General features: G+C 35.8%; 1 protein-coding gene across 1 annotated transcript in view; it reads right to left on the bottom strand.

Annotated features, from left to right (window-relative positions):
- LOC113239339 (protein trachealess) overlaps positions 1-14,145 on the bottom strand; it is a 53,590-nt gene that overhangs the window by 20,969 nt on the left and 18,476 nt on the right. The window lies entirely within an intron of this gene.

Here is a 14,145-nt window from a genome sequence, read left to right as displayed (position 1 = left end):
GGTTAAAACGTCCATTGAGCACAAGGACACGCGCCGGCCGTCGATCGTGACAGCAGTTCGTGACGTCGGCGCGACGGTACAAACAAACATACAGACACGACGCGCGTAATGCTACGATTTGATGCTTGCAAGGAAATTGTCAAGCAGCGAGCTCTCACGAACTTCTATACGTAATTTGCCGGATTGTGATTTAAATTAGCGGCTACGAGTTTTTTTTTTAACTAATTTTCAATTGTTCGCAGCCTCAGCGACAGACGACAACTAGACAATTTATGTCTTAACATCGTGATCACCCATTCCCCTTTCTCCGTTTTTGACAAGCAACATTTCAGTAAGGAGTGTACTTTAAAAAAATACATAGTAAATATTTCAATTGATATGAACTGTACATGTTCAATGGTCTATTGTAAGTCGTCGTGATATGAAATCAGGGGAAAAAATTACTTTAGAATGTCTTTATCTCAGACCGATAGTGTACGTGAGCTCTAAAAACATAAATATAAGTTTACTATTCTATAAATTATTGAAATCTTATCTAAAAAATAAAATAATTTAAGTAGCAGTAGAGCTCACCAATTTCTGTCGCCAAGCAGTAATATGAGCATTACTACGTTTTGGTTTTGAAGGGTAAGAGTGCTGGTGAAATTACTGACAAATGGTACTTGTCAAGTTATGTCTCAGGATGACGGCGGATGTGGCAGTGCCTCTCAGACCTTTGCGATTTAAAGCGCTGAGTGGCACTACAATTGTTTTGAATAGGCGTGTTGCTTACCTAGCACCAGGTTCACAACTTCTTCGTCCCGGCACTTGGTATCATAAAAAAGTAAAAAATAATACACTAATATAAACAATACACAAAGTATAGAGTACGAAAATATCGCTGTCTATGTAAATGTACGTGACTAAAAGTTACATGTGAGTTACAACTTATAACTGTACCAAAACTATGTGAACATGATATTATTTTGTTAAAAAATAGTCTACATTGAAAACAGTTATACAACGTAACAAATAGGTAGGAACTTTCGCAGATTGTTTAACTTTACTTTTGCTGAATGACGTGAGTCTCTACATTTTTAACTCACTTCAAAAAAAAGAGGATTGTGGGATGTGGGAGGATTGTGAACCGATCCCCGATTTCAATAAAACTTGGCAAATAGATGCAATTTCACGAACTTTTCAGGTCGGTTTTTTAGTACTCTGTACTGACGTATATTAAACGAATATTATATTCATTCTTATCTTGATATATGTATTTCTAGGCCGTTTTCGGTTTTTAGTCAATTTCGTTTATTTAAATATAGAGTAAAACATCAAACAATATTATTCAGAGAACATTAAACACAAGAATATAGGTTCTATTTCTTTATGATTTACATGTTTCAAATAATATTTCAACAGTTTTTAGGGTAAGCCTATATTTATATTTTTAAAGCTCACGTACCACTATCGGTCTGAGATAAGGCCATTCTGGAGTAAGTTTGTCGTATAACTTTATAATACGACGGTTTATGAAATACTCGTAGATGATCGTACATTAATAGTTCTATGTTTTAATTTACTCTAATTTCCATTATTAATTAACAATAAGTTTAACTTGACAACAATTCATATTATTAAAATAAAGTAATTTGTAAAACATAATGCAGCGTAAATTGGAATGTTTCTTTGTAAAATTAAAAATAGTATTTAATTAATAACTTTTGAAACTATAGTGAAAAATAGGGTAGTTTGCATTAATATTAGACATAACTGGTTGATGACTGTACCACCGCAGTCAACCGTGACCATGGCACCTGTAAAGGGCCCGAAACGTTGGATTGTTTGAAAAAACAAATATACGCGATTTAAATCCGGAAAAATAGTTTCATTTCCTATGTGTAACAATCGCGAAAATCTAAGAACTCGATATTAATAGTTCTTTTTAACTTTATTTTTTGTAAGTCCACTCCTTAGTAAAATATTGTGACTTGTACTGTAGAGCAACCTCTGCTAGAAAGTAGTCAATATATTATCATGAAGTATGGCGTCTCTGTGGAACCTGCAAGTCGGCGTATCAAAGCGAAATCCTCTCTTGTTTGTTGAATTAAATCGCAATAAAACATGCGGCCGGTAGTATCGCAACATCGCGCCGTTAAATATGGCCTGTGCCCCAAAACCGTGGCATGTGAACTTTTTTGTTACTTTATCTGTGTGAAAATTTAAAGAACGAGCTCATGAGCTATGCGACTTGTAAGAACAACAGGCCCATGCGGCACATTTTAACATGAGATTAAAACTTAGAAAGTGAATTTGTATCCAAAAAAACTACTTTAACGAGTAACTTTAGGCACAAGTTACACTGCTTGGCGCCACAAGATGCTCTACTGCTACTAAAGTATGTTATTTATTTTGTTTCCTTTTCATTATGTATCTCCTTTTTTACAGTCAAGAGTACATCAATTTTAATATATTGCACTTTGAACCTTTTATTATTGTAAGTGGCATAGACTTGAAAATAAATATAAAGTGACAAGCTTACTGTACTTGTATTTTTAGCTTGCTGTATAGCAGGAAAATAATACATCCATTTATTTTACTCCATCAACCCCTAGATAGCCGAACAAATTTTTATTAAGGCCGCTAAGACTTCCGTATAATTTTCGCATTATAACTAGCGCGGTGTGGTTATTACCCTTAAGTCAGATATTGTCATCATTATGGTTGTAATTTGTTGAGGCGTTAGATCTTAATTAAGTTTGAGTATTAATCTTGAACATTTTTATTTCGTTCAGTAATCACGAATAAAAATTTGTTTTTCCATACGAATTATTCCTACTGAATCAAAATGTATAGAAACTATAGTTTTTCTTCGCTTTTAGAGAACTGTTGAAGAGGTTGTAAGCCGCTAATGTACCGTGACCAGCAATAAAACAGACAGAGTTCACGGCAATAAAATAGAATACTCCGGTCCACATATCTTATTTCATAAGTAAAGTTGAAAGAAAAAAAGAAAGGTCCGAAAGGGCCGAGTTATACAATATAACCAGGTTACATTGGTATTACAATTGGCGCATGATTTAGGTTGGGTATGGGGGCCTACCATAATCTTTCAAAAAACAATCTTATTTTAAAGTAAGCTTATAGTAAGCTTATTATAATATTCCTCATATTCTTACCATGACAAACCTATCAACCAAGTAATGTATTATTGCTAAAGTGCCTGATAGAACGAATGATTTCCCAATATTGTCTATTCCTTACTAAAAGTAGGACAGAAATAACGCTATATGAACTGTGTAATGCCATCTCTTTCTTTTTTGATGTTCCGACTACCGAATCGTCCTATCGTAGTTTTATGTTAAAGTACTTAATATTATTTACATTTTGCAAAATTTTAACTGCCCAAAAAAGAAACTTATGTAATAATGAAATATATTAAAATTGCGTTGTTTTCAATTATTTTTCCGCATTTTCTTGAAGAAAAATAAATAAAACAAGCTGAGTCTTGATAGTCACGTTGTGAATTCAGAAGTATAGTCTAGTGTCAACTGTTAGTGTCGCCAAGGAGAACGAAATAAACATCGCGTTAAGAGATTTATGTAAATAAATAACTTCAACTTAACTTTTAATCATTACGAAAAAAGTCGAAAATAATATGGTTTCCGTTGCATCCGTGTAACTATTTTAAGATTGCTAAATTTGATATAAGAACAATATTACTTTAATGTTCAAGTCGCGTCATAGTACGAACAGAGTGAATGAATAGTCACAACGCTGCCATTAAAACATCATAATTTTAACATTATAATAAGCTTACTTTAAGCGCGTCTTGGTACGAAAACTCAATATAAGGTAAAAGTTCTATTGTTTTAATATCAATTTTCATGTTATACCTATTGAAGGGACGAATAAGTTGTGCGCCTGGTACTAAGCGACAGGCCTGTCCATAGCAGTTGCAGTGCCACTCAGATCTTTAAATCGCAAAGATTTGAAAAGCACTGCGACTGCGCCCGCCACGTCACCCTGAGACACAAATTTTCAAGTCCCATGTCCGTGTAATTTCACTAGAACCCTGACCCTTGAAAACTGAAACACGGTAACACCCACATTAGCGCTTGGCGGCAGAAATAGGTAAGGTGGCAGTACTTCCCTGGATGAACTCTTTCACAAGGAGGCTCTACTGCAATTAAATCTTATAATATTATTCTTTTTTAAATTTTGTAACTGTCGTACTTACGAAAACTTTGTCTAATACAAATTGATCTTGAACTGCAGCTCGTGCCATACTCTTTCTATCTATGAGTTATATTTATGTATAAAAAGGTAGACATTTTGGTACTTTTTAACTCAGTTGTGACAAATTTATCGAATAGGGCAGTTGGTAAGGACAGGGATGATATATAGGATGTCACAGAACAAACATTTGATGCATACAAAATATGATAGACGAGTTTATCAACGTCAGACTTTTGAAGCACTAAAGCACTACGCTACCTTCCTAACACCAACATTTTGCGTAACTGATTTATTTATTTATTGCACAGGAAAAGAAGTTCTGCTTATTTCTAACAGCAATTTCTTCCTGCAGACCTAAATACAGGACACAATAATTACAATAACGGGTTTAATACGTGCACAACAAAACAAAAATTATATAATAAAAGAAATCAAAAACATTAAATTATAACTATGTAAGTGCGTAGATAAATATCTAGTTATATTATATATTATTACAGGTATATTACGTACTACAATACCTTTAAAATGGATTGGAACAGTCGATAAATATAAATAACTTACTTACCCCAGAAAAAAGGCATAAGAACCAACTTTATTATGATAATGCATAAAAAGATCGAACACACAGAAAAATATTTGTCGACCCGGGCTTGAACCCGCACCCATGCCACGCACAAGTCACGGGTCCAGTTACCGAGTCGGCGAAATTCTCATAAGTGTTTGTTACAGATCTTTGTACTAACTTTCGGCGTTCTTCGCCGCTTTAGATGTCACAAGCGGAGAGAGGTTTTTGAATAACCTTCTCACCGCAACCGATAGCATAGACGTGGTTTCAAACCCAACCAGGTCGATGAAAATTTTTCTGTGCAAAAAATGTCAATAAAAACCAACTTTATCGTTTTAATGTATTTATATATTTTATTAATACAAAGATCAGACCTAAGGAAAGATTCCTTCGATCTGACAGGACTCGAACCTGCGACTCTGCCATACCAGGGCGACCGTTTTGCCAACAGACCAAGTCAGCAGACCTTACAAATTTTTCTATGCGATTTTTTGTGCGGATGTTCGTTTTTGGTTTTAACGGATTTTTTTGCCGTACCGCCATCTGTGAGACAATCTATGAAAATTTATTCTTCACTCAACAAATATTTATATATTTTTTTATTTAATACTGTAGGTATTCTAAACTTTACACTTTGCCTTTTCGTCCTTCTTTCACCGCAGTATCGTATGTTCAAACAATCCGTATAGTCCTACTTCATATATTTTTCCTGCTCACTCCCGACCCGAAAATGCAACGTCCAGAGTCTCGGTTCATTTAATAAGCGCCCCCTGAGATTGACCAATCGAACTGTGTATTACCACCAGTCGATTCGAGAATAAGACGTGATGAGTGTTCTCCACCCTATATCTCATTAATATGCAATACTTGAATAATGTTGTTACTGCGACTTATTATCAGGACGAAATACTCGTATTTATACGTAAACCGCAAAGTTTTATCTAAATATGTTTATTACAGAACAATGAAGAAAACTTTGCCGCTTTTTTAACCGATTTTAAAAAAGGAGGATATTCTCACAGTCCGGTAACCGATTTCAATAAAACTTGGCAAATAGATGTAATTCCACGAACTTTTGAGGTCGGTTTTATTAGTGCTCTGTACTTAAACTGTTGTATAAATATAATTATATGAAAACAAATGCACCTAACTGGCGCTAAAAGATTACTCGAGTATGAATAGCATTCATTCATCATATTGATTTAAAACGCTGCCTTTGGCGTCATCTATAAATGAACTTTTTTTTGTAATATTTTATTATGTCAAGTGACGTGACGGGACGAACAAGTCGTGCGCCTGATGGTAAGGTATGCTCCTGTCCATAACAGTTGATGTGCCACTCAAAGCTTTAAATCGCAAAGATCTGGGCTTTAAATCACAATCTGAGGGGCACTGCTACTGCGCCTGTCACCCTGTTGACAAGTAAAATGTTCCTGTAATTTCACCAGCACACTTGCCCTTCAAGACCAGAACGCAGTAATGATCACATTACTGCTTGGCGGCAGAAATAGGTAAGGTGACAGTACTACCCTGAACGAACTCTTTTACAAGTAGCTCTACTGCTGCTAAACTCGAAATGTATACGGCGCTAAAGCTAGAAATATATAATAAATAGAAATGGAAACGCTGTCAAAACCGAGTATCGGTAAATATATCTATCGATTTATGTGTATAGAGAAGAGAGAGCAATAATTTGGGCGTATTTGTCCATTTGGACATGTGCGGTCTGGCCAGTGCTAACATTTACCGGGGGTTGCTATTTTCACAAGCCGAAATTAAATAAAACTCACGCCTAATATCGGAGGGTCTGCAAAAAATTACTAGTTTTCAAGATTGTGTAGTTAGGAGGTCTTGAGACGGCATTTTAAAAGAATCACAATATTTTGAGGAAAAGTTGTTATGGTATTTCTTTTAACAAGATTATTTAATGAATTTCGAATACTTTGTAACTTTACTTTGTAACTTACTTCGTAAATTTTAAGGAAGTTTGCTCTCGCTCCTTAGAAGAGATTAGTGCCAAATAGTGGCATATGGACGAGTTTATAAGGATGTAAGAGGAATTATCCAAATTTTTCTTTCGTACAGAAATTTTTTTGTGAGGCCAAGTGTTAGACAAACAAGTCGCCCACCTGGTAGTAAGTGCCACGCCTTTCCATAATAGCTGCACTACCACTTAGTGCCTTAAATCACAAAGATCTGAGGGGCACTGCCACTGCGCCTGTCACTGTAAGACATAAGTTGACAATTCCCATGTGCCTGTAATTTCACCAGCACCATTACCCTTCATAACCGGAACGCAGTAATGCTCAATATCATACTACTGTTATGGCAGTTGCCAACTTTTTGTTAGGAGTAGAAATTTTGCTGCGAACGCTCACGCACCCTCAAAAATAATATAAGTTAGAGGCGTTGATTGCCAACCCCTGGGGCAGCTCTTGACCGGAACTCGGGATCTCTAATGAAGAATTACCGCCCTTTGTGGTTAAACCTCTTCACTTGAGGGCTATCGATTGATCGCCTCTTTTTAACTATATCTCTCTTGATATAAATGCATTCTTTTCCTAGATTCAAATGAACTTTCAGCCGCCTGCTATTACACTTAAGCGGTTGTCAATTTGCTAGCAATGTAATAGATATCAAAATGCCAATAATGCAAGGTTGTCGAAATACAAATCCGAATTCAAAATCGAATAAAATTGTTCAGTCGCGTAAACCGTCGAAATCGAGATAGCCAACGAGTTAAATGAAAAATACCAAAAAATCACAATAGCGAAACAATAATGAATTGTAACTAGCCCATTACACGGGCGGACAACCCTTCAAATAGCGATGCGGGGTCGAACGGTCGCGCGCCCGAAAACGATCGATACCAAATAAAAATAGCTACAAAATCCCGGAAAACGATCTGCCATGCAGAACACGTACTGTCAATATAGAATGGCACAGGGTGATGATTGTGATGCACCGACAGAGGGACGTATAAAAATTCTGACCTATCGACTACTATAAATTGAAAATAAAGCGCAACTTCTGTTGAGATGCATTTATTAAGGTCCCTTCTATTGACCACATTCATTGTCACCAAACCCATATTAGTGTATCCCCGAATTCCCCTCTAACCTTATCACCTGAAACTCAAATTGTAGCTTAACCTAATGGATTGATTAAACAAGTAACTACACAATATGATAGCGTTCATGAATTAACTGACGACACTCATTATGGAATTATTGACGCGTGTTACAGGCCCATTTCTCCTATTATTGGTATATTAGCAAACGTTAGTACGTATTTAATATGGACGGGTCACGCGCAGTTCATTATAGCCGGGATTAGTGAAGGGTAGCTCATTGAGCCGAAACGGAATTCCGCAAGAAAGGCTTAGGGGATCGAAGGATCTCGTACAATTCTTATAGGTGAAGTTCTTTGTACTAAACTCGTTTTGGAGATAACCATGAAGGGATTAATCTATTTCCAGCATGTTTTATTATACTTTGTCGAGTTAAGAATCCAACACGTTTAAAATGCAGTGAATTAAGCTGTGTCCTTCATTGATTGATAAAATTAAAGAATATTTTTTTGGATTTTTGCATCGAACTAACTTGATTCTGACGTCAACTGACCTCCAAACGTTCTTTTGAAGACGGCCTTCATGATGACGACGCATTGAAATACGCCGATTTAGTAAAGTAATGAATTGATAACATTACAAATTCATTGACTTCCTTTAAAATCGCAGCTATTAAACAGGGAACCTTTAGACGTTCGTGGTTGTTAGAGACCTTCTAATAACATGCTCACATGTCATATTATGTCCTGATAGAGCCATAACTTAGGAAAATTGTCCACCGAGACCCTGCAAACACTTGTCCGGTTTTTAATTGGCGTTTAACGCTTGCCTACTATTTGCATTCACATTTGAACGTCAATAAGTTATCTGTGTAAAGGTTTGCAAACATTAGATAAATATACAAGTACGTGCATGTATAGCAATTGACATTAGAGCTGGCTTCATGAAACTGTGTAATAACTCTTGAAGTGAATCTGTTGGATTACATATCAGAAAAATGTCCAATATAAAAATAACGTGAAAATGGATCCCAACACATTTTGTCCAATATTTCGCGTTAACCCGTGTGTCGCTCGCTAGAAACGGGACGTATTTTCCCTTTATTTATTGTTATTTTTCTATTTCGCCGGCAGATGTGCCGTGCCATGATTTACGGCAGCCTTGTATTAAGGAACGTGAATTATAACACCAAGTCTGGACTGGTCAAGGAAAAACAACGTGTTTCCTATGAACAATAGTTTTGTTCGTCAATATTATTTTTTAAGTCATGGTTGACGATGATTCGTCACTCGTCATTAGCTATTGTTATCCCCGTTGTGTTTTAATATATGTTTAATTAATGAAACTAAAAAGTACACGATCTCAGTACAGAGTACTAAAAAACCGACCGAAGTCATTCATCCCCTAGTTTTCCACCCTTAGAGGTGGAATATTTTCTTCAATTTTAAATGCGACCACTTCTGGGTCATCAAAAAAGAATCATCAAAATCGGTTCACAATTGCACTTATCGCGTCACATACTTAAAAAACATACAGTTCAAATGAGAACCCCCTTCTTATTTTGAAGTCGGTTAATTATAAAACGTAGTCTTCAGTATCAACTTTTAAAACACCGACATTTCAATATTGTAAATGTTGCTTTTTTATTTACTAAAGTGTCAACTATAACCTATTCAATTAGTCGTACCTGTACGAATACTGCCAAACACCCCACAAAATATTAGCATCAAATAAAAAATCCGATCAAAATCTTACACGTCCGTTCGCCGCGAGATGCATCGCCCTAATGGCAATAAATCAACCGTGCTGCCACCAAACGGCAATATGGGGTACGAAACATGTGTTTACCCCGAAGTTAATTTGTTGAATTTATCTGACTTGTCTCCTGTTATAGTATTAAGAAATATTGCCTTCCTACCGTTTCTTGTTTCATTTCGAGTTGTTTATTAGGCCTTCCAGTAGACAATCTAATATTTCTGTCAATTCACGGGAAGGCCAGTTTTCGAGCCTTTTTTCATCAATCTACAAATAAAAATTTGCATGTCCTTCACTAGCTTATACTCTGTTTGCAGTAACATCTCCTACTGGTAGTCTGATTCTTATTTTTATTCCAGAAGTGACTGAAAGTGACAAAATATAAATTTTAATTGCATTTAGTATTTGAACGTTTTAAACGCCGAATGTTACTTCTAGTTGTAGAAAATACAATAGGTATGAATATATATGAAATCGCAATCACTTGGAATCAAGTATGATCTCAGCCTAATAGTTAATTTGAGTCCAATTTGTCAAGTTGTCAGACGGGTTGTCAGCGCGTAGATGACTATCATTTCATTAATCCATATTATACAGAAAATAACTCAGTTAGTTTGTCATCTAGTTACGGCTATGTAAATAAGCTATTTTATGTACTATGTTCAGTGTTATAGTCGCAAGCATGTGGTAAATGAGACTGGTTCTTAATGGCGCTTTCATTTACTTCTTACTTCCAAGTATCGATTAGGTATGTCTAGAAGTCCTACTGCTTCTTAGCTAAAGTTAGTACTTTAAAGTCAGTCAAATGCTCAGCGTAATACACTTTAATACGATACCCATTTTAAACTTCAGAAATATAAAGGGCCTTTTGAAGGCAAGAGTGAATAGGCATATTTTGGTGTGCATACACCATCGTCGACCTCATCGTCAGTTTGATCCAGTCAGTTCCATCAAATGAGATGGAGATGAAATCCACAAATTAATTTTTTAATGAAAAATAAAATAAAAAAAGGTTCGATTTCGTCAAGCTGACCTTCAAGTTTCATGTAAATCAGTTATAGCCCCAGGTTCCTGAAGAAACGTATCTCGAAAAGACATCTCCTCTAACGCCAATGACGTACATAAGCACACTTATTGATTGTCGCTAGTTTGTATTTTTGTAACGCAAAAGTTTGTATTCAAATTTTATCTTAGAACCAAGTTACGCAGTATGCCTATAACGTGTTGCGCTGTATGTGTCAAGCAAACTCATAAAGATGGGCCTAAAAAGCTGAAAGTGCTGGTCGTTATGGCATAACTGAAAAGGACGATACCTTCACGATTTGGATGCTAGAAACTACAAAGACTCTGACGACTCTGTGGAGGGACAATCGAGTTTATACGAACAAAATATACGGTAGTATTTTAGTGAGACAATGGATTCCAGGTCCTGTTCAATTCGAAGGAAGCTTAATATTGGTTTCACTGGAGTATGGTATAGTTAATAATCACAATAAGTAACAAATTTACGAGTACAACTTTATTATGGCAAATTCCCACGATCAATTCTAAATAACCATACGGGTACAAGAAATCAAAATGTTTTTTCGCTGAATTTGTTTCATAACATACATAATGATCGTCAGCTGGAATATTGTTGCACCATTTTGTTACACTCTGTATATCTGCTACACCCTACGTACATCTTGTATTTTCACTTAATTTACTAATAGAGGAAATAAATATATTTTAAAAAATTTCATAAATTTGTTTACAAAACAATTACAAACTATTTGTATGTACGTACATACATAAGTATTTAAAAAAATGTAATTCCGTCCAATACTGAAATTACCCAAGAAACAGTTAGTAGCAGTAGAGCTCCTTGTGAAAGAGTTTGTCCTGGATAGTGCCACCTTAGCTATTTCTGCCGCCAAGCAGTAATGTCTGCATTACCTACTGTGTTTCAGTTTTGAACAGCAAGGGTGCTGGTGAAATTACAGGCACATGGGACTTGTCAACTTTTATCTCAGGGTGAACGGGCGCGGTGGTAGTGCCCCTCAGATCTTCATCAGAGAGAGATCAGAGACAGGCGTATAGCTTACAATGAGGCGCTCGACTTGTTCGTCCTGTCACTTGATGTTTTTAAAAAAAAACTGACCATTTAGAAATATTGCCTACAGAGAAAATACCTAGTCACCCTTAAATACAGTAAACTAATTTAGGCAACCGCAAGACGAGCAGTGAAAACACCAATTAATCGGGCCAGACAAAATCGTCAAACGAACCCCAGCGCAATTTAAATAAACCAACCAAGTCACGTACACTAAATAATCAGCACTAACAAGCGGTATATCGCTTGCACTGATTGTTAATTGATTAGATTAAAAATTTTGGCCCAATTCGCGGAGTATTGTTACGTCGTGGGGTCTAGCCCCAACGAATGAATTAAGATTTTTAAATAGCTACGGTGTCCTTTACAATTTAAATGTTGACAGATGTCTCCTAAATCTAATTGGGTAATCTTATAAACTTCTTGGGTTTTTTGCAGTAAAAATAAACCACGATACGTAAATTTGGGAATTCCTTAAACGAGTCAATGCATTATTGTAACCGCAAGTAGAAATCCAACTTTATGTGAAGCACGTCTCAAATTCAAGGTGGCAATTTTTTACGATACATCGAAGTATATTTTCCAAAACTCCTGTCTTCTAAATCTTTATTGCTACGTGAGTACATTCGAAATTTCAAAATTTAACCCTCGCAACATTTTGAGAGACAGTTTTGACACCCTAAATGCTTATGTTTTATTGCCTCGAATATTTTTATTTGAATATATCTATAGGTGGGAAGGAGAGACTGTTTGAAAATTGAGTTAAAATGACAGTGGCATACGTAGTGATTCGCCCCGTGGTCGCATTAAGCGCATTAGGGGCCAAAATTGGATTTGTCTTGGGGCGTTTTATTGGTACACTTGTTACGAATTTAGAGCCAGTGTGTGCTGTTAAAAAAGCTCTTGGCAAAGGTATGTGCTTATGTTACTTAGGCTATTATAATAAATTTATATCGATTGCGATATGAAGTATCAAAGTTTGAGCCAATAATAAAAACTATATATAGGTACACTAGACTCTATATATGTAGACACATTGTGAATAAAATTTTAGTATTAAACAGTTTTTCAGTCAGAAAAGATGTAAATATGATGAGCACCTGAGATTGACACAAGAATCAAAACATTTTTTAATTGAAGATTTAATCTAGATACAGCAGGAAATAAATCTTCTCAAAAACGGCATTTTTCTTGAATCAATCAAGCCCATGTGTGATGTTGACTCAGTAGAACAAACGTTTGTTTTTTCGCAATAGAATAGGTAATATTTATTTGACGTATTGTGGTGAATCAGAGTCCCCAAGGCGCATTTATTTGCGTACACGCTTGGCTTGCCAATGTTTGTGATTTACCCCGAGCTTTGTTAGTTTTTGTCTACACAAAAAAATAGATTGGTACAGTGGACTGCTGGAAATTAGGCTTCACGTTTTTCTTTTTACTGGATATAGCTACGAAAGTTTTATAGCGCAATAAAACTCCCCACGAATGTATTGTGCTCTTATGCTTGATATATGCAACAATGTAATCAATGTAGTAAATACATTTTTAAAAACGATGATATGGTTATATTTTTTCTGATTTTAAGTACTTATATAAAAAATATCAGTTTTTAAAATAAGCTATACTTATTATTTTCAACGTATTGTTATATTATAATACATTGTATTGGTACTACGATTTATGCTGACTGCGACAAAACAAACGTAGTGTCAGCCCGTGATGCCTGTACAGGGGAGCGGTAACCGGGTTAGCACTGACAATGACTTGATGAAGGCAAATCAGATTTGTCGACCCTCCTCAGTTATTTTAAACCTACTCACTCATTTTGCATAGTTTTGCTGAACAAGGGTGGAAATGTTTGGCTAACTTAGTGCTAGAATATGTTCATTAAGGCTTGAGTTCAACGAATTCATAGAGTAATTTAAGCCGAGTTCCTTAGTGTTTAAATGTGATAGACAAGTGCACAATCTTAGTTTTTAATATAATAAACAGTTCATTTGTGGGCAGTTATAGAAAAAGGTTTTTGTTATGCTGAAGTGGAATACTCGTACATGAGAAACATATATTAGATGGATACTTATTTGTGATTAGTAGATCGCAGCACCTTGTGAGCATCCTCAATATTCTATATAGACTCTCACATTGTGTGTAGTGGTAGTACAACAACAACATCATTCCATTTATACGTCCCACTGCTGGGCACGGGCCTCCTCTCAGGCGAGGTTTTAGGCCACAGCTAACAGAAGCCACGCTTGCTTCTGCATAAGAGGTGTTGGGTCAAATCATTAGAGCTCATTCACTTATCTTGACTTCAGCCCTTTCACAGCGCCACAGTACACAGTATATCATTATGCGTAACTAAATCCGTGAATGATATTTTTGTCATTGTCATCGCTTATGACTGAGAGCAATTTTTTTGAAAAACGAGAAGCTCGTCAATGG

Source organism: Hyposmocoma kahamanoa, unplaced genomic scaffold (assembly GCF_003589595.1).
Source record: "Hyposmocoma kahamanoa isolate Upper Pololo Valley unplaced genomic scaffold, ASM358959v1 99879, whole genome shotgun sequence".
NCBI lineage: Eukaryota > Metazoa > Arthropoda > Insecta > Lepidoptera > Cosmopterigidae > Hyposmocoma > Hyposmocoma kahamanoa.
The sequence above is the reverse complement of the archived record's forward strand: the minus strand, read 5'-3'. Positions and strand labels throughout refer to the sequence as shown.